The sequence below is a fragment of the Schistocerca americana genome, chromosome 1 (assembly GCF_021461395.2).
Source record: "Schistocerca americana isolate TAMUIC-IGC-003095 chromosome 1, iqSchAmer2.1, whole genome shotgun sequence".
Taxonomy (NCBI): domain Eukaryota; kingdom Metazoa; phylum Arthropoda; class Insecta; order Orthoptera; family Acrididae; genus Schistocerca; species Schistocerca americana.
In genome coordinates, this window is record NC_060119.1 from 317,911,024 (window position 1) to 317,936,033 (window position 25,010).

The following is a 25,010-nucleotide window of genomic DNA, read 5'->3' on the forward strand; positions in this document are numbered from 1 at the left end:
GCCTATCGATTTATGTCCCATAAATATTCGACGGGATTCACGACGGCCGATCTGCGTGGCCAAATTATTCGCTCGAATTGTTGAGAATGTTCTTCAAACCAAATGCGAAAAACTGTGGCCCGATGATGAGGCGCATTGTCATCGATAGAAAGTACATCGTTGCTTGGGGACACGAAGCCCATGAATACCTACAAATGGTCTCCAAGCAGCCGAACGTAACCATTTTCAGTCAACTGTCGGTTCATCTGGGCCAGAGAACACAGCCCAATCCATGTAAACACAGCCCTCACCGTTATGGAGCCACCACTAGCTATCACAGTGCCTTGTTGACAAACTGGGTGCTTGGTTCAAAATGGTTCAAATGGCTCTGAGCACTATGGGACTTAACTTCTGAGGTCATCAGTCCCCTAGAACTTAGAACTACTTAAACCTAACTAACCTAAGGACATCACACACATCCATGCCCGAGGCAGGATTCGAGCCTGCGACCGTAGCGGTCGCACGGTTCCCGACTGTAGCGCCTAGAACCGCTCGGCCGCACCGGCCGGCTGGGTGCTTGGCTTCGTGGGGTTTGCGCCACACACAAGCCCCACCATCAGCTCATAGTAACTGTAAACGGGATTCATCTGACCAGGCCACAGTTTTCCAGCTGTGTAGGGTCCAACCTATATGGTCACGAGCCCAGAAGAGGCGCTGTCACCGACGTCGTGCTGGTAGCAAAGGCACTCACGTCGGTCATCTTCTGCCATAGGCCGTTTACGCCACATTTCGTCGCACTGTCCTCGCGTAGTACATCTCACATTGATTTCGCGCTGTGTGCTTGTTTGTTAACACTAACTACTCGGAGGAACCGCCGTTGCTCTCGGTCGGTAAATGAAAGCCGTCACACATTGCGTTGTGCGTACTGACAGGTAATGCCTGAAATTTGGTGTTCTCCGCACATTCTTGAAACTGTGGATATCGGAATACTGAATTCACTAACGATTTCCGAAATGCAATGTCCCATGCGTCTAACTCCGACTACCATTCCGCGTTCCAAGTCTGTTAATTCCCGTCGACCGACTGTAATCACGTCAGAAACCTTTCCACATGAATCATTTGACTACAAATGATAGCTTCGCCAGTGCACTGCCCTTTTATACCTTGTGTACGCGATACTATCGCCATCTTTATATTTGCATATTGCTATTCTACGACTTCTGTGACCTCAGTGTGAAGCTGCAAACCTCTAGTGGTCAATGCAGCACAGAAAGTGGGTAGTGTGATTCGACGAGTGCTGTTTCTGTGTCTTTTCTAGTGAAGTACGGGAGACAGTACATCGGCGACCCAACGAGGCGTTTAATCTGCACTGTGTAGAGGGCTTAGCTCAAGCCGGAGGTGGATCGCTGATTTTTGCGACAAAAATTTCCGGTTTCCAGGAACAAGAACGATAATTTCAATGTTCTTCGTGACCAAGTGTTACCCTTTCCTCTGCATGTTCATGACGACTATGCCTTAGACACTTCCGTGTTGCCCGCATCTCGTGGTCGTGCGGTAGCGTTCTCGCTTCCCACGCCCGGGTTCCCGGGTTCGATTCCCGGCGGGGTCAGGGATTTTCTCTGCCTCGTGATGGCTGGGTGTTGTGTGCTGTCCTTAGGTTAGTTAGGTTTAAGTAGTTCTAAGTTCTAGGGGACTTATGACCACAGCAGTTGAGTCCCATAGTGCTCAGAGCCATTTGAACCACTTCCGTGTTACGAGGTGGCTACAGCCGTTTCTACAGGGCTGCACGTTTGTGTTCGTTGCTTGACGTAATGTCAGGTATCCTGTTGCATCTCCACTGATCCGCTAGATCACCCTATCTTAATCCCACAGAAAACGTCTGGGAGTATTTGGAACAGAGGGTGAAACGTAGTAGTCAAAAAAAAGAATGGTTCAAATGGCTCTGAGCACTATGGGACTTAACATCTGTGGTCATCAGTCCCCTAGAACTTAGAACTACTTAAACCTAACTAAGGTAAGGACATCACACACATCCATGCCCGAGGCAGGATTCGAACCTGCGACCGTAGCAGTCCCGCGGTTCCGGACTGAGCGCCGGAACCGCTAGACCACCGCGGCCGGCAACGTAGTAGTCAACATCCTTGCAATTTCGTAGCTGTACGAGATCTAAACATCGACGATGCGGCATTGGGGAGAGTCTTGTACCATGGAACACTTCTCAGATTTCCGTCTCTACCCAGCCCTCTAGTAAAAGATTTACACATTTTTTTATTCTGTTTTTAAATGATGACATCCACGATTCTTATCTGGCAGTTGTATTGTTATTTAAAAGCGTTTTAATCGAGTAAATCCTGTCAGTACTGTACGTTACATTATTACTCTACTACACAGCAATAACCAGTAAGTGAAATCAAAATAAGCAGAGGTATTACCAATCACCAGTTAAAAGGTAAATTGAAGTTATTGGAAACCAACAGGTATTTCCATTTCCAAGGCACGTAAAATTGTTAAAACATTAAAAAAACGATGGACGAAGTATGGCTTACACGTCCACTCGTCATGTAGCTATTTTAAAAACATGCAGAATTTTACTTGCAACAAAAATCTGTAACTGAAGAATTAACAATACATTCCAGAGAGATTTAATATATTTTACAAAAAATGGTTCAAATGGCTTTAAACACTATGGGATTTAACATCTGAAGTCATCAGTCCCCTTGACTTAGAGCTATTTAAACCTAACTAACCCAAGGACTACACACAGATCCATGCCTGCCGCAGGATTCGAACCTGCGACTGCAGAAGCATCGCGGTTCCGGACTGAAAGGCCTAGAACCGCTCGGCCACAGCGGTTCGCTAACATATTTTACAGAGCTTAAAAATGTAGAACTCGAAATGTTTACAAATGCTGCACAAAAGCTACAGAAAATGGATACTGCTTGTACCGGTCTCTAGTGCGCATTCCTTCGCGTGATTCTAAAATCACTCACTAGACTGAAGTACCAACAAAAAAACATCGTATCTTCCTAGGTATTTTATCCTCCACGTACAATACTTTGCCCTGGCCGAACAAACGTGTCACTCTCCTCCTCAGCAAACTGACGTCATTGACAAGGACATACGTGTCATTAGCGACATGTGCCCTGCAGTATACAACTTTTTTGTCTCAGTGTGCTTATTTCGTACGATTCACAGTGCGCTATGTCCTGTTAGGGAAGGTGTGAGGATCGAGTACAGGCTTAGGTCGCATTTACAGCATTAATCGAGGCCGCAGACCGAACAGCTATGGTTTACGGCAGCCGGAGACCTACTGCCGTCAGGTAAGCAGAGAGCGCCTGTCGTCAGGCCGACAGGAGTTACGGCGCAGTAATTCCGCAATGAGGGGCGGCCTCTGCTTTCTATGGGCCTCGTCTACAGGCAGCTCTATCCAGGGACAGAGGCCCAGCGCATAATGAAAGGCCACACTGAGCCGGACCCACTGGACTCGCTCTCTGTCCATAAGGCGCCTAGCCGGTGCCGTCGCTGGACAATTAGCGGGTTCCCCATAATCCAGTCACCTTCCGCGGGGAATGCCTCCCAGCTCTCTCTCTCTCTCTCTCTCTCTCTCTCTCTCTCTCTCTCTATCAACGCCACCTCTGCAAGTCGTAGCTCTGCGTAATGGCGGCCCCTCCGCAATTATAAGACGTCTCTCCAACTCCCTCCAGACTCCAGCACCTGGATCCCTACTCCGCGCTTATTACCCTACTCAGCAGGATCGAGATTTATGGCTCCCGCCCCCGACCCTCACAATCTCTCTGCCGTTAACCACTTTTGATCCGACACGCGTCAGTTAGTTAGTTAGTTTGTTAGTTAGTTGGCTGCGTGTTCCGTTGATCAATCGCACGGTACGGTAGCCGTTATGATGTGGAACGTATCAAGTGCGCAAGCAATGCACATAAGAAACAAGATTTTTTTAATATATGTGTATAGCACTCCGTCTTCAGGCCACGAGTGGCCTACCGGGACCATTTGACCGCCGTGTCATCCTCAGATGAGGATGCGGATAGAAGGTTCAAATGGGTCTGAGCACTATGGGACTTCACTACTTTGGTCATCGGTCCCCTAGAACTTAGAACTACTTAAACCTAACTAACCTAAGGACATCACACACATCCATGCCCGAGGCAGGATTCGAATCTGCGACCATAGCAGACTGTAGCGCCTAGAACCGCTCGGCCACTCCGGCCGGCGCGGATAGGAGGGGCATGGGGTCAGCATACCGCTCTCCGGGTAGTTATGATGGTATTCTTGACCGAAGCCGCTACTATTCGGTCGAGTAGCTCCTCAATTGGCATCACGAGGCTGAGTGCACCCCTAGAAATGGCAACAGCGCATGGCGGCCTGGATCGTCAACCATCCAAGTGCCGACCACGCCCGACAGCGCTTAATTTCGGTGATCTCACGGGTACCAGTGTATCCACTGCGGCAAGGCCGTTGCCCAATATACAGTTAAAGATTAACATTTCTATTATTTTCCCATTCCGTTAAATGGCACAAAATGCATACACTATATTTGCAGATTTATTTATTCCTATTCAAGAATTCATGTATGGTATAGGAGTTGTCAAGGAGATATGATTTCAATTTATTTTTGAAGCTATTACATGTCTGATAGAGAAAAATTCCCAAAACCGGATATGCATTTCGTTTTTGACTTTTTAAAAATAGAAAATAATAACAATTTTATGTCTCCAAGAAAAAAATCCCGACACCAAAAAATGATTAATGAAATTTCGGTAATATATCTGTCTAGTTAACATACTTAAGTGATTGATCCGCTGTTCAGATTCGATGGAAATGGAAATGAGCGTTTGGCGTCATTGGCCGGGAGGCCCCTCGCGGGGCAGGTCCGGCCGCCATATCGCAGGTCTTATTACATTCGGCGCCACATTGGGCGACCTGCACGCCGGATGGGGATGAAATGATGATGAACACAACACAACACCCAGTCCCTGGGCGGAGAAAATCTCCGACCCAGCCGGGAATCGAACCCGGGCCCAGAGGACGGCAATCCGTCACGCTGACCACTCAGCTACTGGGGCGGACTTCAGATTCGATGATCCTGTGCCCACTGGAATCGTAGTTGACGATGATATCGGTGGGTCAATACGATAACCCGTGCAGGTCGTCTACTGCGGAGTCCCTTGTTCAACAGTGTTCGCTGGACGGTGTACTCTGAAACACTGTCTGCACCAGCATTTTACTTTGTCGTCACATCTGCCACAGGTCACCAGATACCCTACTTCATAGAGCGGGGCGAGGCTCCGACCTCCACGCTCTGCGATGAGGCGTGGGGGTCCAACACCTTGTCGCCACTCTGCGGTGGTCAGTTGTCATAAAGTTGTGACTCATCACTGTGTCTGTGAAGAAAACAACATTCGGCTAATGTGCAGTTCACTGTTCACTTTGCTTTCTACTCTCTTTCTTGTACCGAATGGAGATCAGTACACAAGTGGCACGTCGTATCTTCAGTCTGGAACCGCGTGACCGCTACGGTCGCAGGTTCGAATCCTGCCTCGGGCATGGATGTGTGTGATGTCCTTAGGTTAGTTAGGTTTAAGTAGTTCTAAGTTCTAGGGGACTGACGACCACAGCAGTTAAGTCCCATAGTGCTCAGAGCCATTTGAACCAATTTTTTTGGCACGTCGTATAGCGGACTACCACCTACTTGTAGTATTCGATTGCATCACCAGCAAAAGCAGAGCATAGATGGAGACGCAGTCGCGCTCCTTGTATGATAGAAAATCGGCCTTTGGCGCGTGTCGTGGTTCTTGGTGGCTTTTCGTTAATATTCTGGCCGGACATTAACACAAACTGTTGCCGATATTTATTAATAACAGAAAAACGAAAACTTAATCGGTTGACTACGTCTGACTTTGGCTGATAGCCCTCCGTCGCAAATCGGGCGGTAAATGATGGCTCGACGGCGATCAAAAATTGCAGTCCTACTCTAAAAGGCTGCCACGCGCATCATCGTCGATGTGCATGTTTATTTTACGGATGTGATACCAAACAATTTCAGTCTCCTCTTGCATCGTTGCGTCTTTTTCCAATAATTGTTTGTGCAGGAATTGAATAAGTGCCATGCCGTTATCAAAATGAAAGAGTTATTACCGCATTTGTCCTCTGTTTACTTCGGTTGATAAAATACTCCCCCCTTACTTTTGGCGTTTCCTCTTTTGGCTGACTGCTTCATTGCAAATACGACTTCGCTTTATAAAACACTTTCAGCATTTCCAAAACCACTAGTCTCTCTCAGCATGAAAGTACCGAGATTATAATCCAGCTACTGCTGATATGGTTAATTTAAAAAACGAGACAACTGTTGGTAGCTATCTTTTAACAAAACAAACTTTACAAGATAGTCACAAATATTTTGTGCAAGAATTAAAACATCTAATACTCACAGTGACGAACTGTTTTGAACTGAGCTAATGAAATTTCATCACAAGGAGCGTTCAGTAAGTAAAGCGACACATTTTTTCTTCTGAAAGCAGATTGGATTTATTCAGGATTCCAATACACCATATTATTCCTCACTGTTTTGGCTACAAAAGCCTGTTTTTCAACATAATCTCTGTTCAGTGCGACGACCTTTCCAGATCTTAGTGGGAGTCCCTGTACGCCCGCATGGTACCAGTCTACTGGTTGACGCCGGCCGAAGTGGCCGTGCGGTTAAAGGCGCTGCAGTCTGGAACCGCAAGACCGCTACGGTCGCAGGTTCGAATCCTGCCTCGGGCATGGATGTTTGTGATGTCCTTCGGCTAGTTAGGTTTAACTAGTTCTAAGTTCTAGGGGACTAATGACCTCAGCAGTTGAGTCCCATAGTGCTCAGAGCCATTTGAACCATTTTTTTTTTTTTTTTTTTTTTACTGGTTGACGTTGTAACAAGCGTTTTGCTGCGTCAATAATATCCTTATTTGCCACGTACTGCTTCCCGGGGAGTGCGTCGTTCATTGGGCCACACACATAAAAGAGTCGGAAGGTGAGAGATCCGGGCGGTAGGGTGGAAGAGGAAGAACAGTTCAATGAAGTTTTGCGAACTCCTCTTGGGTGCGCAGATTTGTGTGAGGCCTTGCGTTGTCATGGAGAAGTTCGTTTGCATTTATATGAGAACGAACATGCTGAAGTCCTTTCTTCAATTTGCTGAGGGTAGCACAGTATACTTCAGAATAGATCGTAGCACCATGAGCATGGACATAAAACAGAATAACCCTATGACGGTTGTCGCAGGTTCGAATCCTGCCTCGGGCATGGATATGTGTGATGTCCTTAGTTTAGTTAAGTTCAAGTAGTTTTACGTTCTAGGGGACTGATGACCACTGACGTTAAGTCCCATAGTGCTCAGAGCCATTTGAGCCTATAACGGCTCTTCTTCTTGATGATTTGGTTTGATTTGTACTTGGCCTCGGCTAAAACTCGGCGACAGTCGGTAGAGTGTCGAGATCGTTATCAAGTTACGAAGATGACGTTACACAAAATAGCAGTGCTGAACTGAAATGTCGACGTGCGTGAGATATTTACCTCACCAAGAATCGTAACTAATCGTTCGTAATCGATGTTTAACTGATTAATGATGAAATATTAACGATAAAATCAATACAGTCACATCCACAACAAATTCCCTACAAGCTGGTAGTAATTTCAAGTATCTAAGAAATCGTAACAGTGGGCATGTTATTTGAGTCAAAGATTCTACACAGGCGCAGAGTGCTACAGTCAAATATTATCGCTGCGCGTAATTATTACTCGGGAGTTTCATGACAATTTTTTTATAGAATTTTAAATCATAAATGCACGACTTGGCACGAGAGGGTGTTTTATTGCACAATATCAGTCACTTCCTAGCCGAGCCTTGAGAAGAAAACTTTCCCAGGCGTTGGAGGTATTTAAATTATATGCTTCGGACCTATCACTGAAGTTCCATAAACCACTGGCTATTATGAATGAAAATTGTCTATCAGTGTTCGTTGCCTAAATCACTGTCTAAGTAATCTTTAGTTCAATTATCTAGTTAAAAGTTCACTTTATTATTATAAATCGCCATTATTCAAGTCCTTAACACAAACAGTGAGGCAAACACAATGCAGGAAAGTGGAATGAAACATCACGAGTTGAAAGGTACGTAACGTCATGTCAGTGATGACAGTATAGAGTGAAGTTTACGAAGAACCTGGCAATATGAGTTCGGTATGACGTTGTACCCCCCTCCCCCCCCCCCCACCCCGTGACCTGAATTCATGTTCTGATTCGGTGTCATAACGCTATCGTATCCACTCCTTAGGCAGGCTGGTCCAAAACTGTTGTAAGTGGTCCTTGATATCCTGTATATTGCAACTGGGGCGAAGTTGACGTCCGAGCTGGTCCCACAAGTGTTCTACCGGGAACAGATCTGTGGATCTTGCTGGCCACGGGATTAACTCAGCATCACGCAGTCAGATCAGAGAGACACATGCCATGTCTGGACGAGCATTGTCCTGTTTCAAAGTGGTACCACGAACACGTGAGGAGGACGTGTCTTGGTGTCCCGCTGAGTTCCCTTAATCAGTACGAGGCCTGACCTGAAGTCATACCCGATGTCTCCCCACATCATGACGCCAGCAATAACACCGCTATTCCTCTCCAAAACACTGGAAGAATGGTATCTCGACACAGCCCGCCGATATATTCGTCAACGACGGCCATCCAGGGTAGTACAGAACCACGATTCACAGTTAATCACAGTGCAACGCCATTCATCAGTAGTCCTTTCTTCCCAGTCAGGGCGCCACTCCAAACGCAGCTGTTTGTACTGTGATGTTAACGGCAACCTTTTCACAGTATGGTAATTCCCTAGTCCGGCTGCTGTCAGTCACCGACCAATGCTGCAGGATAACACGGAGTGTTGCTGGGAATCCGTTGTTTGTTCCCGAATGGCAGGCGCAGCTGTGAAGGGATTACTACGTGCTGATGCACAGTACGGTGATCCTGCCTAGTGGTGGCGAGACGTGGCCAACCGAAACATCGACGACAAGTATGCCAGCGCTCACGTTCGCATGCAGCCGAATATCGGGCGGCTGTCGCATCCGAATGCCCCACAGATCTGGATATTGCATGGTTCGACCACCGCGCTAAATCGAGACCCCACAATGAGGCCTCTTTCAAAATCTGTCAGCTGCTGATAACAATGTCTCACACCAGTGCCCTGCATCTCCGTGTTCCTCACATTGGTCGCTCAACATCTGGCGTTGTTCATGCCCCTTATATACGCTACCAGGCCTGGTAACAACAATGAACACGAACAACAATATTGCACTCTGGTTTCGTTCTACCTGTCACAGAGAATTGAAACTCTAATCATTTACAAACCCACTAATGGTGTGTACTTCTATGACACATTAACATCCGACCACGTATTTTCTGTCACGTAGTGTATCCACAGAAGTCGCAACGCTGTAAAATTGGAGTGAAGTGCGGGAAGACAAGTAGAGTATCCACACTTAGTGCACAGATTGCAGTTGACGGTCAACATAAACAAATGCATAATAATCACTGGAAACGGTCACATACATAAAATATCATGGAGTGGAATTAATAAGCAATTTAAAGTGAAACGACTACATGAATGTAAGGCAAGTCCGGACTGAGAAACACTGAATGTATCTGCCCTCAGAGGAAGTAAGTTACATAACCTCTTCGACTGATACTTGAAAATGGCTTTTTATACTGAGACCCGTACCAGATAGGGTTGACAGAAGACACAAAGACTATCCAAAGAAGGGCGGTGCGTTTTGACACAGGTACATTTATTCGGCGCGAAAGCGTTATGGAGCTGCTCGTCCAACTGCAGTGGCGGACGCTACAGCAGAGGCGTCGCACATCACAACGTGATACACATTTTCAGGAGTATACATTTTTAAAAGACTCAATCCAATACATTATTTCCTCTTTCACAAAAGTGAAATTAGAGAGATTCGAGCTGACACGGGGGTTTATCAAAAATCGTTCTTCTCGTCGACTGTTCGCGACCGGAACAGGAAAATGGGTGAGTGGTGAGAGGGGGGGGGGGGGGGGGGCGAGGCGAGTTACAGTGATATACACACACAATAAGGTGACTTGAGAGTACAGATGTAGATGTATAAATAAACACTATGTCCTAAGTGAAAGTCAGCAGCCAACTGAGGTTTAAATCCCTATGTAACTCGCATTTTTTATTGTACTTGTTGAAACAGATTTACTCACTTCATAACACTAACCTTGAATCGTCGGCTATGCTTCCGTAAATCGGTGGACAGTGATAGCGTTTGGAGTGCACGAATTTCAGATATAGTTGTCACTGGTGTGCTAACAGGCCACTGTAGGAGTCATTGAGGACGTAGCGGTATCAAAACAATCCACCACTTACACTGCGCGAATTAACTGTCCACTTCTGATGCTAGTCCATGTCAGAAGCGACAGAAGAGTCTGTAAAGGAAAAAAAATGATTAGTTACAGATTAGTGATGACAAGCTACAGGAACTGTACGAGGCGTGTAAATAAAGTAATGAGACAAGTGGAGTAGCGTTCGATCTGGCAATGCTGGTGATGCCAGACTTGGAGGGAGACGGGTGAAAACGTGATACGCCAGTAGTGTGCGCTGGATCGCGCTAGTGTCTCGTTGGTTGTCTGTAGCGCTTTTCTAGTGAAGAAGTTATTGTTTGTGCGATCTTACAATGAGTGACACTAATTTCAAGCAATAGTGTGTGATCAGATATGCTTCATACTTAGACACAGCACAAAGGAAAATTTGCAAAATGTCGGCAGGCCTCCGGAGAGAGTGTTTTGTCAGGTGCCAGGTTTGTCGGTGGATTAAGGCAATTGCAGAATAAAGACAGACAGCTGAAGGTGAACCTTGCAGTGGAAGGCCTTCGGTTAAAAGAACTGATGCAAATGTCGACAGAAGCCAGGATCTTGGGCGTGCACATCATCGCCTGACCTCCACAATGATTGAGCCAGAGTAGCAATTGAGTCACACCACCGTTCATCGAATATTGACCAATGAAATTCTGATGAGAGAAATCTGTTCAAAAGCGGTTCCGAAACATCTCGCGCAGGACCAGCTGAACATATCACACAGCAGTTTCACTAAACCGGTTTTTGGACAGCAAGAATTGCTCCTCAACCTCCTTTTCCGCCCATCTTGACTGCTTGTAACTTGTGTATCTTTACGAGATTGAAAATGCAACTTAAGGGAAAGTCGTTCTGGGCGCAACATTCAAACGGTTGCAAACGATCAGCTCGAGGTTATTCCAGTATCTGAGTTCCAGCACTACTATGACGAGTGGAAAACCGTCTCCAAGGCTGTGTGGTTTCCGAAGGCTAATACACAGACGAAAAAACAAATCTCAACATCAAAAAGGAGTTTGAGACATTGAAGAAAGTTGCTAGCATATTTCTACATCTGTCTATCAAAAATTTCGCGCCAGTCGCATAAGAGTGACGCTAGTAACGTCACTTAGAGGAAGCAAATCAGGTTTGCTTTAGACGCTGTAACGGTTGCTAGCATCAGGTACCTTTGTGACTAAAAGTGCTGAGTTGATGTTAGTCAAGAATGATTTCAAAGTGTCAAACGCGCCATTGTCAGCACCTTACTGAGATTGAACGAGGTCGTGTAATAGGGCTACGAGAAGCTAGATGTTCCTTTTGCGATATTACAGAAAGCCTTGCCATAAATCTAGCCACTGCAGATAACTGCTGGCAATGGTGGTCATGAGAAAGTACGATCGCAAGAAGACCGGGCTCCGGTCGGCCACTACCGGGAAGGACATTCGTACTCGGCGTATGGCTCTGGGTATGCAGCGTCTGCAGCAGCAAATCGAGCAGCAGTTGACTCCACAGTGACACAACGAAGTTCTATAAATCGGTTACTTCGAGGACAACTCCGAGCCAGGCGTCCTGTAGCGTACATTCCACTGAACCCAAACCACCGCCACTTGCGACTTCAATGGCGTCAAGCGAGAACTCATTGGAGAGCAGGGCGGAGGTCTTTTGTATTTTCCGATGAAGCTGCTTCTGTCTCAGTGCCAGTGAATGCCGTAAGTTTGTTAGAACGAGGCCACTTGAGAACCTGTACCAAACCTGTTTGCGTGCTAGACACACTGGACCTACACCTGGAGCTATTGTCTGGGATGCGATTTCTTATGACAGCAGGAGCACCCTCGTCATTATCTCAAGCACCCTGACTGCAGACTTTTACGTCAGTCTGGTGATTCAGTCTTTTATGATGCCATTCATGAACAGTATTCTAGAGAGTATTTTCCAAGAGGATAGCACTCACCCACCTACCGCTGTTGTACCCACTATGCTCTACGCAGTGTCAACATGTTGTGTTGGCCTGCTCGATCTCCAATCGAACACATATGTGACGTCATTGGATGATAACTCCAGCGTCATCCACAAACAGCATTAACCGTCCCTGTACTGACCGACTAAGTGGATGAGGCACTGAACCCCATCCCAAAAACTGACATCCCGCACCTGCACGATACAATACATGCACGTTTGCATGCTTTCATTCAACATTCTGTCGATTACGCCAGTTATTAATGTACCAGCATTTCGCGTTTGCCATATCTTATTTGCCACTCTCACTAAGTTGTGATCTTCCAGTGTTAATGAGTTTACTATGTTACATATACAAATGTATTCCCGAAATTTCATTACTGCACATTAATTAATTTTTGGTGTTGCGACTTATTCAATCGGTGTACATTGAACGGAATGGACAGTGTCTTGAAAGGAGGATGTAAGATGAGCATCAACAAAAGCAAAACGGGGATAAAGGAATGTAGTCGGATTAAGTCGGGTGATGCTCAGGGAATTAGATTAGGATGGTTCAAATGGCTCTGAGCACTATGGGACTTAACATCTATGGTCATCAGTCCCCTAGAACATAGAACTACTTAAACCTAACTAACCTAAGGACATCACACAACACCCAGTCATCACGAGGCAGAGAAAAATTAGATTAGGAAATGAGACACTTCAAGTAGTAAAGGAGTTTTGCTATTTGGGGAGCAAAATAACTGATGGTGGTCGAAGTAGAGAGGATATAAAATGCAGACTGGCAATGGCAAGGAAAGCGTTTCTGAAGAAGAGAAATTTGTTAACATCGAGTATAGATTTAAGTGTCAGGAAGTCGTTTCTGAAAGTATTTGTATGGAGTGTAGCCATGTATGGAAGTGAAACATGGACGATAAATAGTTTGAACAAGAAGAGAATAGAAGCTTTCGAAATGTGGTGCTACAGAAGAATGACGAAGATTGTAGATGGGTAGATAACATAACTAATGAGGAGACATTGAGTAGAATTGGGGAGAAAAGGAGTTTGTGGCACAACTAGACTAGAAGAAGGGTCGGTTGGTATGACATGTTCTGAGGCATCAAGGGATCACCAATTTAGTATTGGAGGGCAGCGTGGAGGGTATAAATCGTAGAGGGAGAACAAGAGATGAATACACTAAGCAGATTCAGAAGGATGTAGGTTGCAGTAAGCACTGGGAGATGAAGGAGCTTGCACAGGATAGAATAACATCGAGAGCTGCATCAAACCAGTCTCAGGACTGAAGACCACAACAACAACAACATTGAAGGAGACAATTGCCACTTGTAACGTCATTGTAACGAAACAGGTGAAAAAGTCAGTGCTATTACTTTATTTACATGCGTCGTACACAGTGAAAGAATTGGGGACAGGAACGTCAACGAACAGAGCATTCGGTTTGAACGAACAAAAGTTTCTAAAGGAACTTCCGTTTACTGCAGAATACCTCGTGTTTCTTTGTGCATAAGAAGTATCTTGCGGGAAGCAAAAGATGAAAGGCGCCCGGGGCATAAAGTTTGTCGCCCAAGTCGCGAGAAGTGTGGGTGCAGCAACGAGGACGGCGCAAAGTGGCGGCGCTTCTGCGGCTGCCAACCGAGAGTACACGTGTCGGGTGGACCCGCCTGCCGCAGCGGGCGCGCTGTTTGCTCTGCAAACACGCCGAGACAAACGTAATGGAAGAGGCGCGCAATTCGATTTGTCGCTACGCTCTTGTCCAGACCCGTGTGTCGCCGCGAGTTGCTGCTTACCGCTCCTGCGTGGTTAGAGGACTCTCGAAGGGTCTTCCTGCGCAGTATGCCTTCTGGGAGCTTTCCACCGGTCACACAGACCTGCTGCTGCAAAACTCAATCCTCTCTCATCTTATTACCTCTGTAGAATCAATGTTATCGGCGTTCCCGACAATAACAGTGGGAGGAGAGAGAACATGGTGTCGTGGGCACAATGGCCGCCAGTTCGGTAGCGTGCGACCCGGAGTAGACAATTCAGAACCTGACTTAAGTGCGTAGGTTTCAGCAGCATCAGTTTGAAACCCCTTCAGGGCATTAGCCCGCATTATACTGAAACACTAAAAACAACGGTAAACTAACTTTTTCGCTCCTCTTCAGAATGACCAAAAGCTGGGGGCTGAGGATACGCCCAATTGTACGTTCTTTGTTTTCACTACTGTATCTACTAGTACGATGTGTCGCCTGAAGATTGTTGACTTGGAGGTCATGACCACCGATTTTCCGGTGGGCTCGAGCTGCCAGCGTGCAAGACACTGCGTTTTTTGTGCTGTATCATGGAGTGACATTGAATACAGATATTCAATGTGATCAAAAGTATCCTGACACCTGGCTGAAAATGACTTACAAGTTCGTGGCGCCCTCCAACGGTAATAATGGAATTCAATATGGTGTTGGCCCACGCTTAGCTTTGATGACAGCTTCCACCTTCGCAGGTACACGTTCAGTCAGGTGCTGGAAGGTTTCTTGGGGAATGGCAGCCCATTCTTCACGGAGTGCTGCTCTGCGGAGAGGTATCGATGTCGCTCGGTCGGTCGGTGAGACCTAGCAGGAAGTCGGAGTTCGACAGCATCTCAAAGATGTTCTATAGGATTCAGACCAGTCCATTAAAGGGATGTTATTGTCGTGTAATCACACCGCCACAGGCCGTGCATTATGAACAGGTGTTCGATCGTGTTGAAAGATGCACTCGCCATCCCCAAATTGCTCTTCGCAGTGGGAACCAAGAAGGTGCTTAGAACATGAATGTAGGCCTGTGCTGTAATAGTGCCACGCAAAAAAACAAGGGGTGCAAGCCCCCTCCATGAAAAATACGAAAATACCATAACACCACCGCCTGCGAATTTTACTGGTGGCCCTACACACGCTGTCAGATGACGTCACCGGCAATTCGCCATACCCATACCCCGCCATCGGGTCGCCACAGTGTGTGCCGTCATTCGTCACTCCACACAACATTTTTCCACTGTTCAATCGTCCAATGTTTACGCTCCTTACACCAGTCGAGGCGTCGTTTGGCATTTACATTCGTGATGTGTGGCTTATGAGCAGCTGCTCGACCATGAAATCCAAATTTTCTCACCTCCCGCCGAACTGTCATAGTACTTGCAATCGATCCTGATGCAGTTTGGAATTCCTGTGTGATGGCCTGAAGAGATGTCCGCCAATTACACATTACGAACCTCTTCAACTGTCGGCGGTCTCTGTCAGTCAACAGACGTGGTCGGCCTGTACGCTTTTTTGCTGTACGTGACCCTTCAGGTATCCACTTCACTGTCACGTCGGAAACAGTGGACCTAGAGATGTTTAGGAGTTTGGAAATCTCGCGTACAGACGTATGACACGAGTGACACCCAGTCACCTGACCACGTTCGAAGTCCGTGAGTTCCACGGGGCGCCCCATTCTGTTCTCTCACTGAGGTCGCTGATATGGAGTACCTGGCAGCAGGTGGTACCACAATGCATCTAATATGAATGACGTACGTTTTTGGGGGTGTCCGGATACTTTTGATCACATAGGGTATCTGTTGATGTGCGTCGGTTTCCTACACAACGTATTTGTTTATTTTCAGTTAGGATGAAAAATATAAAAGAAGAGAACAGGTCTCTGTGTGTTAGAGGCACCATCGGCAGCGTTGACAAGCTGCTGCGCCGCAGAAGAACTAAATGGGAACCGCACGATCTTGACCGCACCAATTTCATTTATACTGACGTTGGGTGTACGGCACGACAACGGCTTCAAGCTATGTAAACATGGAGCTCCTAATCTCAACGATTTTCGAGAAAATAGGTGTGCTTAACTATGTATGAGCCGGCCGCGGTGGCCGAGCGGTTCTAGGCGCTCAGTCCGGAACCGCGCGACTGCTACGGCCGCAGGTTCGAATCCTGCCTCGGGCATGGATGTGTGTGATGTCCTTAGGTTAGTTTAGGTTTAAGTAGTTTTAAGATCTAAGGGACTGATGACCACAGCTGTTAAGTCCCATAGTGTTCAGAGTCATTTGAACCATTTGAACTATGTATGATCGCTAGCATTCAGGCAGTTCACAGGTGAAGTAGTAAGTGGTAGTTTCACTAGCGCGAGGTCCTTGGGTCCAATCTGGTAACCAGCACATTTGTTTCATTCCCACGTTATTCTTCTTATCTATTCAGTGCGTGTAGAATTAAAATACACTGCTGGCCACCGTAAATGCAACACCCTGAAGGAAGCATCCGAATCGAGTGAAATTTACACCATGAGTTTGCAGCGATGAGATATGCAACTGATTAGAATTTCAGCGCAGACGCACATCACGCGCGCCTGCGCGCCACATCATAGCGCCATTTAAGGCTTGGCGATTTCGACGAGTGTACGTTCGGCACGTGTGTTTACCTTGTGGTTGTTTCACAAGACGATCAGTTATGCCTCGTAGACAACAGCGAACATCTTTTGATCAAGTATCAGAGTTCGACAGAGGAAGGATAGTGGCTTACCGAGATTGTGGATTATCATACAGAGAAATCGCTAGTCGTGTTGGACGAAACCAAACAACTGTAATACGGATATGTGACCGTTGGATGCAGGAGGGTACGACGGACCGACGTGGTCGATCGCTTTCACCTCGGTGCACCACTGCACGTGCTGATAGGCAAATTGTGCGCATGGCAGTGACGGATCGCTCAGTGACATCCCGAACCATAGCACAGCACATTGCGTCTGTAACGCATCATTCAGTGTCTGCGCGTACCATTCGACGCCGTTTACAGCAGGGTGGTCTGTCCGCAAGACGTCCATTGTTTCGTCTACCATTGACTCAGAACCACAGACGTCTCCGTCGCCAATGGTGTGATGACAATGTGGACGGCAGAATGGAATGACGTTGTCTTTACTGACGAGGCACGCTTCTGTCTGCAGCACCACGATGGTCGGATTCGAGTGTGGAGACACCGTGGAGAGAGGATGCTGGACAGCTGCATTATGCACCGCCACACTGGTCTTGCATCGGGTGTTATGGTATGGGGCGGTATTGGATATTACTCTCGCACGCCTCTAGTACGCGTTGCCGGTACTTTAAATAGCCGGCGCTACATATCTGAGGTGCTGGAGCCAGTTGTCCTTCCTTACCTTCAGGGCTCGGCCACAGCCATATTTCAACAGGATAATGCGCGACCACATGTGGCACGCATTGTCCAAAGGTTCTTCGTCAATAACCAGATTGAATTGCTTCCCTGGCCGGCTCGCTCTCCAGATCTTTCGCCGATAGAAAACATGTGGTCCATGGTTGCTCAACGAGTGACCCAGATTACATCCCCAGCTGCCACACCAGATGATCTTTGGCAACGTGTGAAAGCTGCTTGGGCTGCTGTACCCCAGGAACACATCCAACGTCTCTTTGACTCAATGCCGAGACGTGTGGCAGCGGTGATCTCCAACAATGGCGGCTACTCTGGCTACTGATTAGGGCAGGAACCACATGTCACAGACGTCTCTAAACGTTATCATTTGATACTTGGTCAACATGTTATCTACAAAATAAATTTTGTTGTGCTACCTCTTGTCTTTCTTGGTGTTGCATTTATGGTGGCCAGCAGTGTAATTCCACGCATATGTGCTCTTATGATGCAACATTGCGGTGTTTATTTTTACTGGGAGGCGGGAAACCTTACAAAACGACTATAATCGCGTGCACATCATCGAACAGAGTAGTGAGAGATCTTCTACGTAAGACTGCATAAAATTTCAATAAATCGTACATCACAGTTGTCTCTGCCAATATTCGGTAATATGTTTCAAAAGGCGCGGTACGCCGCTGAATAGTCTGATGACCGAGAATCGTTTTTAAATATTCACAGTTTCTTTTGCAAAAGGCACATTGGAAAATGATCCACATGTAAATATTCGGCGTTCATCACACGTGCTGTATGTCACAGTAATAATTATTTTCCATGTTTTTACGATCAATTTGATTCTCATTCGTGCAGTGCTCCCTCTAGGGTGTATTTGATATAATTAGACTTGTAGACGGTAAGCTGCCAGCGAAAACGACTGGTGTATAAGACGTGTGTAGGCAATATCGAACTGTTAACTAGTCTAGGCAGTGCGGCCACCTCGCTAAATAACTGCGGTCCGATGTAAGGGGAACCAGACTTTTGACCGACGATGACCTAATGAGCGATTAGACACTGTCTGCTGTGGGTTAATCTGGTTGTACTGTTGTACCGTTGTACTGTAAGGAAGGAAGCACGGTCTTCCCTATTTCAATTTCTGATATAGTAAAGCCATCTGTATTAGGTCAGTTCCAAGAAACAGCAGACCGTCTTACTGCCACAAAAAATCTGGTTGGAAGCACGGTCTTCCCTATTTTAATTTCAAATACAGTAAAGCAATCTGTATTAGGTCAGTTCTAAGAAACAGCAGATCATCTCACTGCCACAAAAAAAGACGAGCCCATCCCGCAATTACAAAACAAAGTATACGAAACTTCGAGATGGCAGTGAACCTAAAACACATAAAAATGGAAATGTACTTTGTGTCAGCGGAAGTGACGTATGTAAAAGTCTAACACATATATTTAAAGATCGTTAAGAACGACGTATGAAACAAAAATGGTTCAAATGGCTCTGAGCACTATAGGACTTACCATCTGAGGTCATCAGTCCCCTAGAACTTAGAACTACTTAAACCTAACTAACCTAAGGACATCACAGCGTCTAGAACCGCTCGGCTACAACGGCCGGCTCTGAAACAAAAAACTGTGAGTGAAGATAATAATTTACTGCTACTAGTAGTAGTAAGTTAAAGCATGTGAACTCTTCATGCTATTAGCCACAAAATTGTAATAAAACCCATATTGTTACAATGGCCGCGAAAGATTCTGTAAAATTAAATGCATTGCATTTGGTCTTAATAAGACTTTTGCTGCAATCGCAAAAGCCGACATTAGCCTAGACATAACTTATTTAACTGCAAGTGCCGAAGAAGATAGGTTGCCAAGCGTCAGTGATACAGTAACTGGTGGATAACTAATGCACCGACTAATTACAGACAGAAGGAGAGTTGCCAATATCTCTAGGTCAAGGAACTGAACAAAAACTGTGTTTTCGTTATCAGTTTCTCCACTTAAAACCGAGCGATCCACAATTTCATCCATTCCTGCAGTATGCATGCCATATCACAAGCTTTCATTACTCACAAAAAGTGAACTCCTGAGACTGGAGTGTGCTGTATCATGTCCTCTCTGGTTTAATCAGATACAATTCCCAATTTATCACATGCTATAATGTTGGCTGTATACCAGTTAGACCAATTCTTGATCGCTATGCGGAGAGGCATAGCGGACAAATGCCACTGATAATGGTTCGAAGGTGCATACAGTCTTAACGTATATGTACTCAGTGTTATCTGAATATTGGTTCAAGGAAGTGTAAGTACTCGAGGTGCTGCTCCTTCTTCAGACAACTCCCACAAGTCATACAGTGAGGGGAAGCCATTGGATAGATATATGCCCACACAAACAGATGGTGGTAGAATCGCGTACACAAGGTATAAATGGGCAGTGTATTGGCGCAGCTGTCATTTGAACTCAGGTGATTCATGTGAAAAGCTTTCTGACGTGATTACCACACGACGGGAATTAGCAGACTTTGAACGAGAAATGGTAGACGTTAGACGCATGTTACATTCCATTTAAGAAGTCCTTAAGGAGTTCAGTATTTCGAGATCAACAGTGTCAAGAGTGTGCCGAGAATACAAAATATCAGGCATTTGCCATATATGCTTTCACCAGTCAAATTTTGAATGATCTGAATAACCGAACACCACCCATTGGGATTTTTTGTGATCTCTCAAAGGCTTTTGATTGTGTAAATCATGAAATTCTGCTAGACAAGCTCAAGTATTGTGGCATGAGTGGGACAGTGCACAAATGGTTTAATTCGTACCTAACTGGAAGAGTGCAGAAAGTTGAAATAAGTAGTTCTCGTAACATGCAAAGATCAGCACATTCCTCAAACTGGGGAACTATCAAGAATGGGGTTCCACAAGGGTCAGTCTTGGGTCCTTTGTTGTTCTTATTATATATTAATGACTTGCCATTCTATATTCATGAAGAGGCAAAGTTAGTTCTCTTCGCTGATGATACAAGTATAGTAATCACACCTGAGAAACAAGAATTAACTGATGAAATTGTCAATACTGTCTTTCAGAAAATTACTAAGTGGTTCCTTGTAAACGGACTCTCACTGAATTTTGATAAGACACAGTACATACAGTTCCGTACAGTGAATGGTATGATGCCATTAATAAATATAGACCTTAATCAGAAGCATATAGCTAAGGTAGAATATTCCGAATTTTTAGGTATGTCCACTGATGAGAGATTAAATTGGAAGAAACACATTGATGATCTGCTGAAACGTTTGAGTTCAGCTACTTATGCAATAAGGGTAATTGCAAATTTTGGTGATAAACATCTTAGTAAATTAACTTACTACGCCTATTTTCACTCATTGCTTTCATGTGGCATCATATTTTGGGGTAATTCATCACTGAGGAATAAAGTATTTATTGCACAAAAGCGTGTAATCAGAATAATAGCTGGAGTCCACCCAAGATCATCCTGCAGACATTTATTTAAGGATCTAGGGATATTCACAGTAGCTTCTCAGTATATATACTCTCTTATGAAATTTGTTATTAACGACCAAACCCAATTCAAAAGTAATAGCAGTGTGCATAACTACAATACTAGGAGAAAGGACGATCTTCACTATTCAAGATTAAATCTAACTTTGGCACAGAAAGGGGTGAATTATACTGGCACTAAAGTCTTTGGTCACTTACCAAATAGTATCAAAATTCTGACAGATAACCAACAAGTATTTAAGAAGAAATTAAAAGAATTTCTGAATGACAACTCCTTCTACTCCATAGAGGAATTTTTAGATATAAATTAAGAAAAAAAGAAAAAAAACAAAAATATTTAAAAAAATAATAAAAAATAAAAAAATAAAAATAAAAAATAAAGAAAAACAAAAAACACAAAAAAATTGTTTTATTAACTTAAGTATGTTGTTAAAGTAACCTAATTATGTCATGTATTGGAAAATTCGACTCGTTCCACATCATTACGAAATATCGTATTCATGATCCATGGAACTAGTATTAATCTAATCTAATCTAATCTAATCTCACCACGGACGTCGCAGTAGCCGACGGTCTGCACTTAACAACCAAGAGCAGCGGCGTTTGTGTACAGTTGTCAGTGCTAACAGACAAGCGACAAGCAACACTGCTTGAAATAACTGCAGAAATCAATGTGGGGTGTACGATGAAGTATCCGTTACGGCAATACGGCGAAATTTGGCGTTAATGGGTTACGACAGCAGACGACCGACGGGAGTACCTTTGCTAACAGCACGACATTGCCTGCAGCGCCTCTCCTGTGCACGTGACCAAATCGGTTGGCCCCTAGACGATTGGAATACTGTGGCCTGGTTTATGTGAGTCTCGATTTCAGTTTATAAGGGCTAATGGTAGGGTTCTAATGTGGCACAGACCCCAGGAAGCCATGGACTCGCGTCGTCAACAAGGTTTTGTGCAAGCTGGTGTTGGCTCCACAATGACGTGGATTGTGTTTACATGGAATAAATTAGTTCCTCTGGTCAAAGTGCACCGATAATTACCTGGAAATGATTATCTTCGGAACTTGGAGAGCATTTGCAGCCATCCATGGACTTCACGATCCCAAAGAACGGTAAATTTTTATGGATGACAATGTGCCATGTCACCGGGCCACAATTGTTCGTGACTTTGTGGGACGCAATCGGCAGGTAAGTTCATGCACAAAATGCTGTAGTGGCAACACTTCCGCAATTATGGATGTCTATAGAGCCAGCATGGTTTAGCTTTTCTACAGAGGACTTCCAACTACGTCGATCTTCTACTCTACGCCAGGCAAATGGAGGTCCGACACAGTTTTGGAGGGTATCCCATGACTTTTGTCACATTAGTGTATTTCAGTGTGAGAACACCGGACTATGTGTTGCGTGGTACCACTACATCTCTGACCAGCACACTCTACATCTACGGCTACATCTATACCCCGCAAGCCATCTTACAGTGTGTGACGTAGGGTAGTTTGCCCACAACTGTCACTTCGCCCATTTCCCGTACCGGTCACGAAAGCTTCGCAGGAAGAACTGTTGTTGGTAAGCTTCTGTGTGATCTCGAATCTCTCTCATCTTACGTTGTGGTGTTTACTCGAGATACCTGGCTCACATTTACTCGGCTAATAAGTGCAGCGAATAAGCGTGAATGAGGATCAACTTGTTCTTCACCATCATCCAGCAACTGTTGTTGGCACTTGGTTGATTTCCACATACAAACGTTTGAGTAAGAATTTCGCGGTAAAAAATCCGGTCCCTCTTTGATTCCACGACTCAGCGATCAGAGGAAGAAACACCACAATGAATCCTTAAAGACATGACGTGCGTTTCTGTACTGAGACATATCAAACCTGTGATAACCGTTCGCATCAGTCGCAGGTACACTTCTTGGTGTTGCAACGTCCACAGAAATATACCTGATCTGTCTTGCCAGTTGTTTTTCGGAAACGTTGTAACCGAGCAATTTCGAGTAATATGAATTGTGTGCTAACCATTGAGCAGGAGACGAATAGCGAGCCTCAACTTTTCAGGAATCTGGAGGAAACTTCGTTTCTTAGTCATCGAGCTTCTGACTGTCCCTGATGTCTAAGACTTATCGAGCCATCCTGTTCATTCTTTTTGTCTTCCTTTTCTATATGTTTCTTTCTGCAGCGATTCTATGACGAACCTCCTCACTCTTTATCTTATTAGTCCCCCTAATTTTCAACATCGTTGTATAGCCCATATCTAGATCGCTTCAATTCTCTTTCTGGTTTCCCCATAGTCCACTAACATACATTGTTGTGCTCCAGACGTACGTCCTTAAAAATTATTTATCAAATTATGACCTATATTTCATACCAGAAGATTACTCTTCGACATGAATGCCCTCTTTTCCTATGCCAGTCTCCTTTTTTATGTCCTCCTTCCTTCGTCACTGGAGTGCTTTTGTGCTTTCGAGGTATCAGAATTCCTTAACTTCATCTACTTCGTGGTCACCAAATTTGATATTAAGCTCCTCGCTAATTTCATTTCTGATACCTGAGAGACGACGGGCGGTCAGACGATGCTAGACCCGCGCTAGTATGACACATGACGCTGCGCGGTGCGGCGCAAGACCTTGTAACTAATCGCTTCAGTATCAGGAGAACACGTAAATTTAAATGTATTTGGATACAATTTTAAAGTTGTTTTCTTTCCTGTTCGTTTATTTTGTGTTATACCTCTATCGCTACTCATTACATTGTCGTTACGTACCTGAACGCTGGTGAATTCTTTCGAAAGCATTCGTATCAGCATTTTTATACGTTCGTTCTAACTACAGTGTAACTACACAACGGATATTTAGTGGCTAAGAGGAGGTATTTTACTCTGTCCTTTCTTTTTCCACTAATATAATTCCTCTTTAGCACCATCAGTCAGTGCGGCCGACTAGGCAGGCACTGTGAGAGACACCTATCAATTGCCAGGTTTAATCATATATTCCCAACAACTGCCACTAGAGGGAATTAAAATCGCCTGAATTACAATGTGTATTCACATAGCATCGTGTCAATGAAAAAAGAATCTAAATTAATGTGTCTGATACATGTTGTTTCATTGTCTGTTACAATGTACTCCATTTTGTGCCAAGAAAGCCTTTTAATTTTCTTTCACTTCATACCTCAGCCTTCCCAGGGCTGGTTCGTGTAAGGCAGTGTTTTGCGTAGCCATATCGTAAAAAAAATATTTGCAAAGTTGGCGAAATTACTAATTTCGGAATCTGGCTGTAGTTTTAACATTTGTAATTTTATTACTGAGAAGTTTCCTTTGCAAAAGGCGTTTTGTTCGACTGCTTGTAATTGTGTGAATAATTAAGACGCATGACCATAGCGATTTCATATTTGTTCTCAAAGCAGAAAATAAATACACTGAAACAGGTGACTGTGTTAGTTCCAATATTATTTCATAGGTACTTGTAACTAATTTTCATGTAGTTATTTTATTTTATTGAGCTGAGTAGTTCTTATGTAGCGGTTGGCACAGATGCTCGCCATTTTAATGAAATGTAGATGCATTTCTACTTTAGGTAAAAAGCAATAGAAAATGAATCAAGACAGACGCTCTGAAGGATTATTCACATAGGTAAACAGATTATTTCACTCTGTATACTGAAACACATTAGTAAAGGTACGATTTATTACTAAAGTAAGTTACATCTTCACAATTTTTGAAAACTGAAACACTTAGTGGGCGTAACTCGACGACGTGATTGAAAACCACACCAGTTACATTCTCCTAAATAGAAAGTGAGAACCGTTTTAATCACTCAACTTATTTGATTCCGTCTGAAACTATACAAAGAGTTGAAAAAGTCATGGGATACCTCCTACCATCACGATCCCGGGAGGGGCTCTTCAGGCGAAGCCGTGGTGTTAGCAGAGGCATTCTCGTCGGTCGTCTGCTGCCACATAGCCTATTAACGCCAAATTTCTCCTCACTGTCCTAACAAATACGTTCGCGTTACGCCCCACATTGATTTCAACA